Source organism: Anomaloglossus baeobatrachus, chromosome 5, assembly GCF_048569485.1.
Source record: "Anomaloglossus baeobatrachus isolate aAnoBae1 chromosome 5, aAnoBae1.hap1, whole genome shotgun sequence".
Lineage (NCBI taxonomy): Eukaryota > Metazoa > Chordata > Amphibia > Anura > Aromobatidae > Anomaloglossus > Anomaloglossus baeobatrachus.
In genome coordinates, this window is record NC_134357.1 from 553,008,077 (window position 1) to 553,021,356 (window position 13,280).

A 13,280-nucleotide genomic window follows, 5' to 3' on the forward strand; every position below is an offset into this window, starting at 1 on the left:
ACCTGACTACAGGCTTCTTGGTCCTCAGCCAGCTTCCTAAATCCGGCGTTACACCATTCTCGGTGGGTGCCCGCCGAAAACAGGGTGCTCCTGGAGTAAGTAGCCCTGGAAGCTCTGAGGCACGGACATTCTAATCCCTGGTGAGCCAGCGGAAGGGTGAGAAACTGTTGCCGGTTACATTCTGTGGTTTTGCTGGTCATGTGCCATATGTCGTTAATTGTTTGGGGATTTAATAAAGTCTTAATATTGTGATTCCCTCATCTTGTGTTGTCCGAGTAGTGTTCCGCCCACGGTTAAGAAGGTCGGGCGTTCAGTGGGGATGAACCCTGGGCCATGCTGTCTTGTTGTATACAGTGTACGCTAAAACCATGCCGTTGGGATATGGTAGCTTGTAAAAATAATGTATGGCTCTAAATAGCCAAGGGTGGAATGTAATGCTAACATAAAAATGGCTATTTTTGAGTCCATACATTATGTTAAGTTAAAAACCATACTGTTGATTCAGACAGACAATGGTTCATTGTTACAAAAACCTTGTGCATCCTTAAGGTTTTTTGTGTATTTGCTTTATATACACAGACAGACAATATATGCATTGTAACAGAAACTTTGTGATTTACTTAGCTCAAATATCTGATGTGTATTCTTGGAAGATTTGAATTGTGTGGGTTAATTACCCCATTGTCTGATGTGTGTTCTATCTCTCCCGCTTATTCATCTATGCCCAATGACTGGCCGTCGGAGGGCATCGATCAATAAGACTAAAGGCCAATTTACATGCAGCGACATCGCTAGCGATGTCGCTGCCGATCGCCCCCGCCCCCCGTCGGTTGTGCATCACGGGCAAATCGCTGCCCGTAGCGCACAACATCGCTAGGACCTGTCCCACGTACTTACCTGCCCTGCAACCTCGCTGTGGCCAGAAAACCAACTCCTTTCTAAGGGGGCGGTTCGTGTGGCATCACACGGCAGGCGGCCAATAGAAGCGGAGGAGCGGAAAGCAGCCGAACAAAAGACACGCCCACCTCGTTGCCGGAGAACGCAAGTAAGCTGTTGTTTGTCGTTCCTGGGGTGTCACACGTAGCGATGTGTGCTGCCTCGGGAACGACGAACAACCTGTGTGCAAAAGCAGCAACGATATTCGAGATTAGAACGACGTGTCAACGATCAACGATAAGGTGAGTATTTTTGATCAAAACGGTCACTCGTACGTTTCACAGGCAACGACGTCGCCAACGAGGCCGGATGTGTGTCACGAATTCCGTGACCCCCAACGACATCTCGTTAGCGATGTCGTTGTGTGTACAGTGGCCTTAAGGCTTGTAATATTTGTACAAGTCACTATTTAAGATCAGATGAAAATATAGCAAAGACAGAAGCTCATGTACCTGCACCGTGGGACGCCCAGTCAGTGTTGGGATTTCCAGGATTTCTCTGTCGTTGTCATACTTCTTTGACTAATGTTCCAGACAGATGACGTTCCTTAGACGGACGTGGCAGCTATAAGTCCCCTTACTTGGCAGCCAGACTGGCTTGCAAAGTCTCCTTAAGGAGAATAGTGTTCCCCCGTGGGCCCCACATAGCTTTCTCATGAGCCAGATCAGACACCCCCATACTTTGCACTGACGAGGGGCAAGCACCCCGAAACACCGTGTCTGCAAATTGGGATTCTGATCTGGCTTATATATCCTGAGTCATATTGCAAAGGATTGTTTAAAATCCACTTGTGACTTTTAGGATCGCTACTTCCAATAGGTGGCGCTGTGCTAGAGTTTGTCTCCTTTACTGGAGAGACAATTCAAAGCTCCTTGGTGATGTAAGTATTTAACTGCACTTAATTGTATGTTGAATATACAGTGTGTCCACTCATATACTGTCCACCGCCATTAACTTGAGAACGGCGGCAGCTATAGGCATAGAAGTGGTGTCTAGGTACAGTAAAGTATCCATGCGCTACACAATGAAACCACCTATAGCGCCACCTGGTGGAAAACAACGGAGTTAGCATTTTTATCTCGAAAACGGAACGAAAGAGAAAAAAAGTGAATTACAAAGTTGTAGGGCATCATCAATTCAATATGAATCGACACCTTGCATACAGAAATGCTATGATTAGAACGTGTCAAACTCACAAGGCTGCGGACGTGAAGCAATACCTCATGGAGACCTTCCTACAAATCATTGGGTATGGTGGCTGCGTGGAGTGGCCTCCACGCTCACCTGACCTGACCCCATTGGACTTCTTTCTGTGAGGTCACATCAAAATGCAGGTGTATGCGACCCCTCCACCAACATTGCTGGACCTACAACGACATATTACAGATGCTGGTGCAAACGTGTCCCCTACCATATTGCACAACATGCAGCAAGATACAGTATGCTGTCCAGAGTCCAGATGTGCATTGCAGCTGACTGTGGCCACTTTGAGCATCAAAGTTAAATGAGCGCCATAAGCATGACCAGCATTCAATGTTTTTGGGGGGGTCATATCATAGCATTTCTGTATGCAAGGTGTCGATTCGTATTGAATTGATTATGCCCTACAACTTTGTAATTCACTTCTTTTCTACGATTTGCTGTGGGGGGGGGGGGGTGTGGCACCCCTGAGGCTTCAGTCACCACAGAGCTACTGCAGCTCAGCCAGAGGAGTGGTATCCCATTCCCGGGAAAGGAGGAGGATGCAAACCGGTATACACAAACATCCTTTATCTAGCGAAGACCCCACTAGACCATAGTACTGCGCAGCCGGCTTGGGAGTGAGATTTAGTGAGTAAGGGGGAATTGTAGGAAGTGAATAGGTAGTCAGGAAGTAGCAGCGGAGGAGTGAGGACCTGGGGTCTGGAGCTGGAGCAGTTCAACCCGGGCATAAGAGAGAAAGGGTCCTAGAATCCACGTGAAGTACGCCATACACCAGTGGCCTCGTTCCACAAACTGAATACCAGAGTGGAGGGACTTGGCCGCATCGGGAATTCGGTCCCTAGACTAGAGGAGAATAACCAACGAGCTCAACTAGTAAAACCGGAGGCTAAGGTTCCTGCAAGTACCGAGGCAAAATCCACACACATCCAGTGAGAAGCTGACCACACAGGACAAAGGGACAGAGCTTTACGCCATCGCTAAAAAAGATCCGCGAACACTGGCTCGGGGCTCTGTGTGTGAGGCGCGGGACAGGTGGGAGAGGTCAGTGCAGGAAGTCGACTAGGGAAGGAACACAGAAGGGTGTACCAGGTTGTGCCTTCAAACTTTCCGGGGATCAGCTGGAGCCCATCACAGCGCAACCCAGCACATCAGGGGGAACATTCGGCCGGTCATGTAAACCTGAAACTTGCGACAGTGAGTAAAACCTTGAGACTGCACCCGTGTCGCCCAATTATTTGACTTCGGCAGTGCACCCCGCCTTCACATTACCATCATCCATAGAGACTACTACCCCCAACAGCCCTGGGGCCCAGCTCTACCTGTGGAGAGCTATACCAATTCAGTTGTGTCACCATCTGCCCCAGCGGCCCCCATCCCGCAGCGTCGGCTATATGTGGCCGAGTACCACAGGTGGCGTCACAAACTATCATCATCCCCTGTAAATAGCCCCCCCATTTAAACGACACCGTCGAGGATCGCCCAGACAAGGACCAGCCCAGTAACGAGTGCCCCATGGCCCCGGTGGGCGCATCATGGCCACTCAGTAATCAGCACTGGTAATAGTCAGGGGAACTTGGCGGTCACTTGGCAGTCACTGCAGCAAAGATTTGCTCACATTAGCCACACTGCCCAGAGGCAACAACAAGCTGTTATCAGTTGGAGGTGAATTGCAGTTTAAAATTTACAGATCCCCCTCCTCCGGAAAACCTATTTTAAAAAGGTCCCTAAAGAGCCTCTTTACCCAGTTGACCCTCACAACCAAAATTGCACAGACCTGTAACACAGATGGTCTTCATAGCTCCACAACACTGTGCCTGCTGCAGCGCAGTTACAGGTTTGTGACAAGTTAAGCCGCAATACCTGGTGCACAGGGACTACTCATGTTTTTTCTTTTTTAAAACTGAAGCCATAGACTTGACTGCACAGGAGCGACAAGTAGAATTTTGTTAAAAACTAAGGCCACAGACTCTGGTGAGAAACGGTGACAGCTGTTTTTTTTTTTCAAGCATTCAAAGCAGTGCAACACGGCACACAGGTCCTGCATGTAGGCACACTCATAGCTATTAAAGTGTTGTTGATCCACAAAGTGATTCTGCCGTGCGTGCTGCAGCTGAAACTCCACGATTGCCTGCTGCTGCTTACAGTCTCCTCAATCATCAGGGGGAGAACACCAAAAGTGCACACATACTGCCGACACTTTCAGCAGAAGCTGTGACATATGAGGGTAATTTTTGAGGAAGTTCTGCACCACCAAATTCAGCACATGCGCCCGGTAAGGGATGTGTGTCAAGCCGCCTAGACCCACAGCGGTGACGAGATTTGGGCCACTGACGCACACCAGTAGGCCGGGCTGTAAGTCCACAGTCACCAGCCACTCATCTGTTTGTTCTTTTATGCCCGTCCTCAGCTCCTGTGCGGTGTGAGGTTTCTCCCCCAGGCAGATGAGCTTAAGAATGGCCTGCTGTCGTTTATCCCTGGCTGAGCTCAAGTTGGTGGTACAGGTCTTAGGCTTTCACACATCAGTTTTTTCCATCAGACACAATCCGGAAAAAAGCGGATAAAACGGATCCGGCGCCGGATCTTTTATCCCCAATGATTTGTATTAGCGCCGGATTGTGCTGGATGGAATTGCGTTGCATCCGGCTTTTGCCGGATGCGGCGTAATTGGCTAATGCGGCGGCCGGAACATCTCTTGTAAGTTTTTTTTGTCTCTGACAAAAATGCATCACGCCGGATGCGGCGCCGTACGGCTTTTTTTCATAATGGAAGCCTATGGGCGCCGGTTTCGTTGTCATCCGTCATATGCCGGAAACCGGCGCCGGTTTCCGTTTTTTGTTTCTGGACATGCCCAGACTTGTAAAATAGTCTCTCTCTTTCTCTCTCTCGCTCTGTCGATGTGTCAGTCAGTCGGTCGCTCCCTACCTCCTTTATACTCACAGATTACGGGCGCGGCGCTGCACAGTTGTCACACTGCTCTGGCGGCTTTTCCTCTTTTGAAAATGCCGGCCGCTTATTATTCCATCTCGTATTCCCTGCTTACCCCGCCCACGACACCTATGATTGGTTGCAGTCAGACACGCCCCCACGCTGAGTGACAGCTGTATCACTGCAACCAATCACAGCCGTCGGTGAGCGGGTCTATATAGTGCAGAAAAAATAAATAATTTAAAAAAACGACGTGCGGTCCCCCCCAAGTTTGATATAGCCAAGGTAAAGCCACACGGCTGATGGCTGGTATTCTCAGGATTGGGAGCTCCATGTTATGGGGAGGCCCCCAGCCTAAAAATATCAGCCAGCAGCTGCCCGGAATTGCCGCATCCATTAGATGAGACAGTCCCGGGACTCTACCAGGCTCATCCCGATTTGCCCTGGTGCGGTGGCAATCGAGGTAATAAGGCGTTAATGGCAGCCCATAGCTGCCACCAAGTCCTAGGTTAATCATGTTAGGCGTATTTGAGACACAGACAATGATTAACCTGTAAGTGAAAGTAAATAAACACACACACACACACACACACACACACACACACACACACACGAAAAACCCTTTATTTGAAATAAAAGACAAAAAACACCCTCATTCACCACTTTATTAACCCCCAAATACACCTCCAGGTCCGGCGTAATCCACACGAGATCCCGCGACGCTTTCAGCTCTGCTACATGAAGCTGACAGGAGCGGCCGTAGAACACCGCCGCTCCTGTGAGCACCACGAAGAAACTGGAGTTGCGCTGTCAGCGGGGATGTCATTAAGGTAATGCCGGTGTGTGTGCGGTGATGATAGGGGTGGTAATGCCTACGTGTGTGCGGTGATAGGGGCGGAAGTGCCTGGGAGTGTGCAGGGATGATGGGTGCGGTAGTGTCTGGGAGTGTGCAGTGATGATGGGTGCGGTAGTGCCAGGGTGTGTGCGGTGGTGATGGGGGCAATAGTGACTGGGTGTGTGCTGTGATGATGGGCGCGGTAGTGCCTGCGGTGATGATGGGGGCAGTAGTGCCTGCGTGTGTGCGGTGATAATGGGGATGGTAGTGCCTGGGTGTGTGCGGTGATAATGGGGGCGGTAGTGCTGGTGTGTGTGCGGTGATGATGGGGGTGGTAGTGCCGATATGTGTGCAGTGATAATAGGGGCGGTAGTGCCGGGGTGTGTGCGGTGATTTTGGGGGCGGTAGTGCCGATGTGTATGCGGTGATGATGGGGGCGGTAGTGCCGGGGTGTGTGCGGTGATGATGGGGGCGGTAGTGCGGGGGTGTGTGCGGTGATGATGGGGGGTGCGGTAGTGCCGGGGTGTGTGCGGTGATGATGGGGGCGGCAGTGCTGGGGTGTGTGCGGTGATGATGGGGGCGCGGTAGTGCCGGGGTGTGCGCGGTGATGATGGGGGGCGGTAGTGCCGGGGTGTGTGCGGTGATGATGGGATCTCTCTCTCGGCATGAAAAAGCTAAACAAAAAAAAAAAAACAAACCTCGGATTGTGCCAGAAAACTGATGTGTGAAAGTAGCCTTACTCTGACTGGATAAGAAGAAGGTAAAGGAAACAGAGTAGGAGGAGGAAGCAACAATGACCGACAAACATTCAGCGATCCAAGGGTGAGGTGATGGTATGACATGAATACATGGCGCCTCATGCCCAGCCGCCACTACATTTACCCAGTGTGCAGTTAAGGGAGATACCGTCCCTGCCTGTGCTTACTGGTCCAAGTACCTGCATCTCCAAACACATACAGATAGGGACTTTAGATTGTGAGCCCCAATGGGAACAGTGTTCCTGATGTATGTAAAGCGCTGCAGAATATGTTAGCGCTATATAAAAATAAAGATTTGTTTTTTTTTTTTTTTTTTATCTGCACCTCGTGCTTGGAAATCAGATGATGCATCATGGGGTTTTAACTGCTTGAACACTTTTTTTTTGGGAACTGCACACGTCATTATCATGGCCTTAGCTCCAGGTGGGGTCAAGCACCTCATAGTCATCCCTCATGTCGTCTTCCACCCACTCCTCAGCCCTGCCCTCCTTCTCACTCTGCACACTGACAAAAGCCGCAGTAGTTGGCACTCGTGTTTCTTCTACTCTGAGGTGTGGTGCGGTGATCCAGTGTCCACCAGCCTTCCCACTTACTCATCTTCCAACACAACAAGTGTTTGGGTGCCAGTGACACTTGGTCCCTTCCACCTCTGGGGCAGGGCCAGGTGGATGGGCCACGGGATCCCAGACAGCAGAGTCATCAAATAGCATACGTGACTGTGCATGATGTGTGGCTCACACTGCTTGGATGATTTTGAATGGGTTGAGGTGGAAGGAAGAAGACCATAGATTTTAGCAAACGACTGAGCTTTCAGATGTGGACCTGGTTGGAAGACAATGCAAAGTAACTAGGGGCATTCGTAGCCAATAATCTAAAACCGCTTTAACATGTTCTGGCTTCACTATTCGTGCAGCGGCACTTGGGCCTAAGAAATGCCGAAGAGCAGCCTGCAGACTGCATGCAGCAGAGGAAGGTGTTTCAGTTTGGAGCGTAGCAGATACACGTCTATCACGTCCTCGCCCTGAAGCAGCTACAACATCAGCAGCACCACCACCATCAGCAGCATCGCCACGGACACGTCCCCAATTAGATGTTTGTGTGCCAAAGAATGAGAAAAACAAGTCCAGTTGATTACATGGCCTGTATACAGAGAATGATTATAATAAAGCCTGTATGGAGCTGTTTTGGAGAGCTCCACCAAGTTACATGATGCAGCGCGGTATTTGATTTTGAGTTACATGCACCCATCACGGTCCCTCACTCCTACAGCGTCCTATCCCTATTGAAGTCAACACAAAATGGCGGCACGGCACAGCCCGTTATCTGGCCTTTATATAGGCCGAGTCACTGTGTGCGTCTGCCAATCACACCCATGACAACTGATGCGGCTGTGATGGCTCCAAAAGTGCTGACAGCCTAAAAGCTTGCTGATTGGCTGCTCTGCAACCTTTCAACAAGCTTTATTTGGATGACAAACCTGAATAGGAACTGGACGTACAGTAAAAATTCTCTGTTTTACAGTTCTGGTTTCCTGATCCCTACTTATGGTACCTTTTAATGGCTAACAAAAATGAAATAAATTATGTTACAAAGCAAGTTTTTCAGACTACTTAGGTCTCTTCATCAACTACAAGATTATTACCGTATTTTTTGTTTTATAAGACGCACCCCAAATTTGAAGGAGGAAAATAGGAAAAAATTGTTTTTACTGTTAAAATTTGGAGTCTGTCCTATAATCCTAGTGCGTATCATATTCGCTCACAAGGGAAAAGCGGCGGTGTTGGAGCGGCTCAGGAAGGTCTCGAGAGGCAGGATCGACGATACTGCAGGCTTGAAGGAATCGCGGCTCTCAAGGGTCAGTGGATGGAGGGTTGGCGATACTGCAGGCTCGTGGGATGTCGCAGCAAGCCTCACTTATCTCGGTTGAAGCGATGGACTTCAAGAAAAAGGGCGCGGAGGCAGAACATGCGCAGATTGACCTCTGCGGTCATTTTTTTGTATTAACCGCCGACGATTCAAACTAGTCCACAAGGCAGATCAATGGTGCCCACTGCTGTGACACCCACGAGCCGCAGTATCGCCAACCTTCAGTCCTGTGACTCTCTTAAGCCACTCCTCCAAAAAAATAGTGTCTTATAATATGGAAAACCATATTTTGGTTTTACCCACTGGTGAACACGGCACCAAACTATCTAGGATGTCACCAGCATCATTACCCTCCGCTTTCTCTTAGAGGTCCACCATACAGATTATACTTTTCTTCCTATAACTTTTTAAGTTGTCTGCACATTTTATGTACGCTGTCATTAATTTTTGCAGATTAGAGATCTGGGCAGCTAAGGGTTAACATCTAATTTCAGGGGATAGGGTGGATCCAACCTGTAAGATCTAGCTGAAACAGATCTCACTCCAACAGAAGGGGTTCCATACCCAAAATAATGGGGACAGTTTTGCGTGGAGGAGCATGTGGTGGTCTAGCAGCAGAATGGTGACCACTTGATATGGCCGGACTACAACCCTGATAAAGCAGCCACAGCCGGTGACTGAGAAGAATCTGAAACCTCTCTGCATTTAGTGGTCACTACTCACCTTGGTAGTCATATGTAGTAATCTCCTCTTTACACCACTCATCACCCCTCACATATGTCTCTGTAGTATTAATATGGGTCAGATCTTCCCCCTGAAACAAATATTGTAAAAGTCACAGACAGATGGAGACGTCACATCTATGATCAGCTCTAATCCTGCCATCTCCACCGTTCTCATTACACAAGTATAAAACATATAATACTGGCGGATAAAACAAGACTGAGCACAAGATCTTCACAGCCGTCTACACATCATAGGGAGATTTCATGGCACCTTTTCTCCATCTACCTGATGATCCTGAGGAACATCGGGATCTTCTTGTTTACAGTCCTGTGGGAGAAGAGGACGGGGACATCTCTCTGGTGTTGTCCTCTTACTGGATAGAACTGGAGAAGACACATACAGGGACTGAATTCATTCCTTACATACAGATAATTATAGGCCGTGTGTATTTAGTCCTGTCTATTACCTGGTGATGTGAGGGGCTGGGGATCCTCCATCATGACGTCCTTGTACAGATCTTTGTGTCCTTCTAAATACTCCCACTCTTCCATGGAGAAATAGACGGTGACGTCCTGACACCTTATAGGAACCTGACACATACAATGATACCGTCACCCCCGATCCCTTCATAGCGTTACTGTATAATGTCCCAGCATTCCCAGCAGTGTCACCTCTCCAGTCAGCAGCTCAATCACCTTGTAGGTGAGTTCTAGGATCTTCTGGTCATTGATGTCCTCATGTATCGGGGGGTGAGGTGGAGGCCCCGTGATTGGGCTCAGGGGTCTTCCCCATCCCTCAGACACAGGGGAGTGACAGCGCACACTAGAGGTCTTCTTCACTACTGTGTAATCCTGGTTATGGAGAGACACAGTAAGAAATCTCACTCCAGACATTTCCAGAGTCCTCACCTCTCCAGTTCTGTCCATCTGTTATTCCCATAGATAAGAATGGTGTAATGTGACGTCATCAGAATCTCTCACCTCTCCAGTAAGCCGGAAGAGGATCTCTAGGGTGAGGGGTAATATCCTCTCCGCCATCTTGTCCCTGTCCATATCCATCCTTGAGGAGTCAATAAAGTGAATATTCTTGTATAGAAGATCTCCACTGAGAGGATCCGATATTGTAGGGAACTAAATGGGGAGAAGATGACGATGTAACATCATAAGAATCCTGTATAGTAATATAATTACTGGAGACTTTATATCCAATCACCGGCTGCAGAAATAACGCTAACACGTATGGCATGAAGGAGAAGACAATTCATAGTTTTGGGCTGCAGGAACTGAAATGAGGATCCTTGATCCAATAATATTAAGAAGTGGCTTTTACTCCACATGTATTGCACATGACTATTTTATAAGTATTCGTGTATTGGGGTTTTTGGGGGGGATTTTATTTGTCTGATTCTTAAACTGCAATTATTTAAAATATTCTGCAAAATTACTGTATAATGACATTGAAAAAGACGTGGGTGGGTGGGAGGACGAGAAAACCAACCAGTGCCAGGAAGCTGCGGCCAAGGCAGATAAAATAATAGGATGCATTTAACGAGGCATAGATGCTCCGGACAAGAACAGTTTTGCCTCTATACAAGTCACTAGTGCGGCCACACTTATAATATTCTGCACAATTTTAGAGCCCAGAGTCTGGAGGAAGAGTGGAGAGGCCATAATCCAAGCTGCTTGAAGTGTAAAGTTTCCACAATCAGTGATGGTTTGGGGAGCCATGTCATCTGCTGGTGTAGGTCCAGTGTTTTGGTTTTTTTTTAAACACCAAATTTTATTACAAATTTTCATATGCATTACATCTTGTTAAACAATATAGCAAGTATGGATTCACCATGTCCATTAACAGGTTATTGGCAATTAACTATTCTTCCTGTTTCCGTTGTTTTTCCCCCCTTCTATTCTAAAATAACCCCCCCAACAACTTAGCACACTTTTTTCCTCCTGTCTAGCCCACACGAAGAATACCCAACCACGCCACATTTTGTCATTTTTTTTTTTTCCCACCCCATGCCTCTAGATGAATCATTTGCCTTCTTATCACACCTTCACATTATGGCTGTTTTAACCCCTTCAGCCCCCAGCCTGTTTTCACCTTAAAGACCCGGCCATTTTTTGCAATTTTGACCAGTGTCACTTTGACAGGTTATAACTCTGGAACACTTCAACGGATCCTGGCGATTCGGAGATTGTTTTTTCGTGACATATTGTACTTCATGTCAGTGGTAAATTTAGGCCGATATGTTTTGCGTTTATTTGTGAAAATGTCGGAAATTTGGCGAAAATTTTGAAAATTTTGCAATTTTCAAAATTTGAAATTTTATGCCCATAAATCTGAGAGATATGTCACACAAAAAAGTTACTAAATAACATTTCCCACATGTCTACTTTACACCAGCGCAATTTTTGAAAAAAAAAAAAAAATTTCCGTTAGGAAGTTAGAAGGGTTCAAAGTTCATCACCAATTTCTCATTTTTCCAACAAAATTTACAAAAAAAAATTTTTTAGGTACCACATCACATTTGGAGTGATTTGAGAAACCTAGGCGACAGAAAATACCCAAAAGTGACCCAATTCTAAAATCTGCACCCCTCACTCTGCTCAAAACCACATCCAAGAAGTTTATTAACCCTTTAGGAGCTTCACAGCAACCAAAGCAATGTAGACGAAAAAATGAAAATTTTACTTTTTTAACACAAAAATGTTACTTTAGCCATAAAAATTAGTATTTTCACAAGGGTATCAGGAAAAATGCATCATAAAATGTATCGTGCATTTTCTCCTGAGTACGCAGATACCCCATATGTGGTGGTAATCAAATGTTTGGGCACACAGCAGGACTCGGAAGGCAAGGAGCGCCATTTGAATTTTTGAGTGCAAAATTAGCTGCACTCATTAGCGGACGCCATGTCGGGTTTGAAGACTCCCCGAGGTGCCTAAACAATGGAGCTCCCCCATAAGTGACCCCATTTTGGAAACTAGAGCCCTCAAATATTTTTTCTAGATGTTTGATGTGCACTTTGAACCCCTGGAGGCTTCACAGAAGTTTATAACGTTGAGCCGTGAAAAGAAAAAAAAAATTTTTTACCACAAAACTGTTGCTTCAACCAGGTAGCTTTTTTTTATCACAAGGGTATCAGGAAAAAATGCACCATAAAATGTATTGTGCATTTTCTCCTGAGTACGCAGATACCCCATATGTGGTGGAAATCAAATGTTTGGGCGCACGGCAGGACTCGGAAGGCAAGGAGCGCCATTTCACAGCAAAATTGGTTGGAATTATTAGCGGACGCCATGTTGCGTTTGGAGACCCCCCTGAAGTGCCTAAACAATGGAGCTCCCCCACAATTGACCCCATTTTGGAAACTAGACCCCTCATGGAATTTATCTAGCTGTTTAGTGAGCACTTTGAACCCCTGGAGGCTTCACAAACGTTTGTAATGTTCAGCCGTGAAAATATTTTATTCTTTTTTTTACCACAAAATTGTTTTTTCAAACAGGTAGCTTTTTTTTCCACAAGGGTATCAGGAAAAAATGCACCATAAAATGTATTGTGCAATTTCTCCTGAGTACGACGATACCTCATATGTGGTGGAAATCAATTGTTTGGGCGTACGGCGGGGCTCAGAAGAGAAGGAGCGCCATTTCACAGTAAAATTGATTGGAATTATTAGCAGACGCCATGTTTCATTTGGAGACCCCCTGAGGTGCCTAAACAATGGAGCTCCCCCACATGTGATCCCATTTTGGAAACTAGACCCCCCCCCATACAAAAAAAATTAGTTTGGCGAAATAAAAAATACAGACATCAGTAAAAAAAAAAAAAAAAATGAGCGCCTGCCACTAAGACCAGTGCCAAACGTGAGAGCAATGCACGAGTCTCGCATCGCATCATCCACTGCAGTCTGGAAGCGAGCAACTGCGCTGGATAATGCGATGCGAGAGGGCGGGGCGGCAGATTAGAAAGGGCGCAGCGGATGGAAGATGGGAAAGGGCGCAGCGGGTGGAGGAGCGGCAGAGGATGGG

General features: G+C 47.2%; 1 pseudogene; it reads right to left on the bottom strand.

The window, feature by feature from the left end:
• Positions 1 to 13,280, bottom strand: part of LOC142312976 (uncharacterized) — a 36,742-nt pseudogene that overhangs the window by 9,368 nt on the left and 14,094 nt on the right.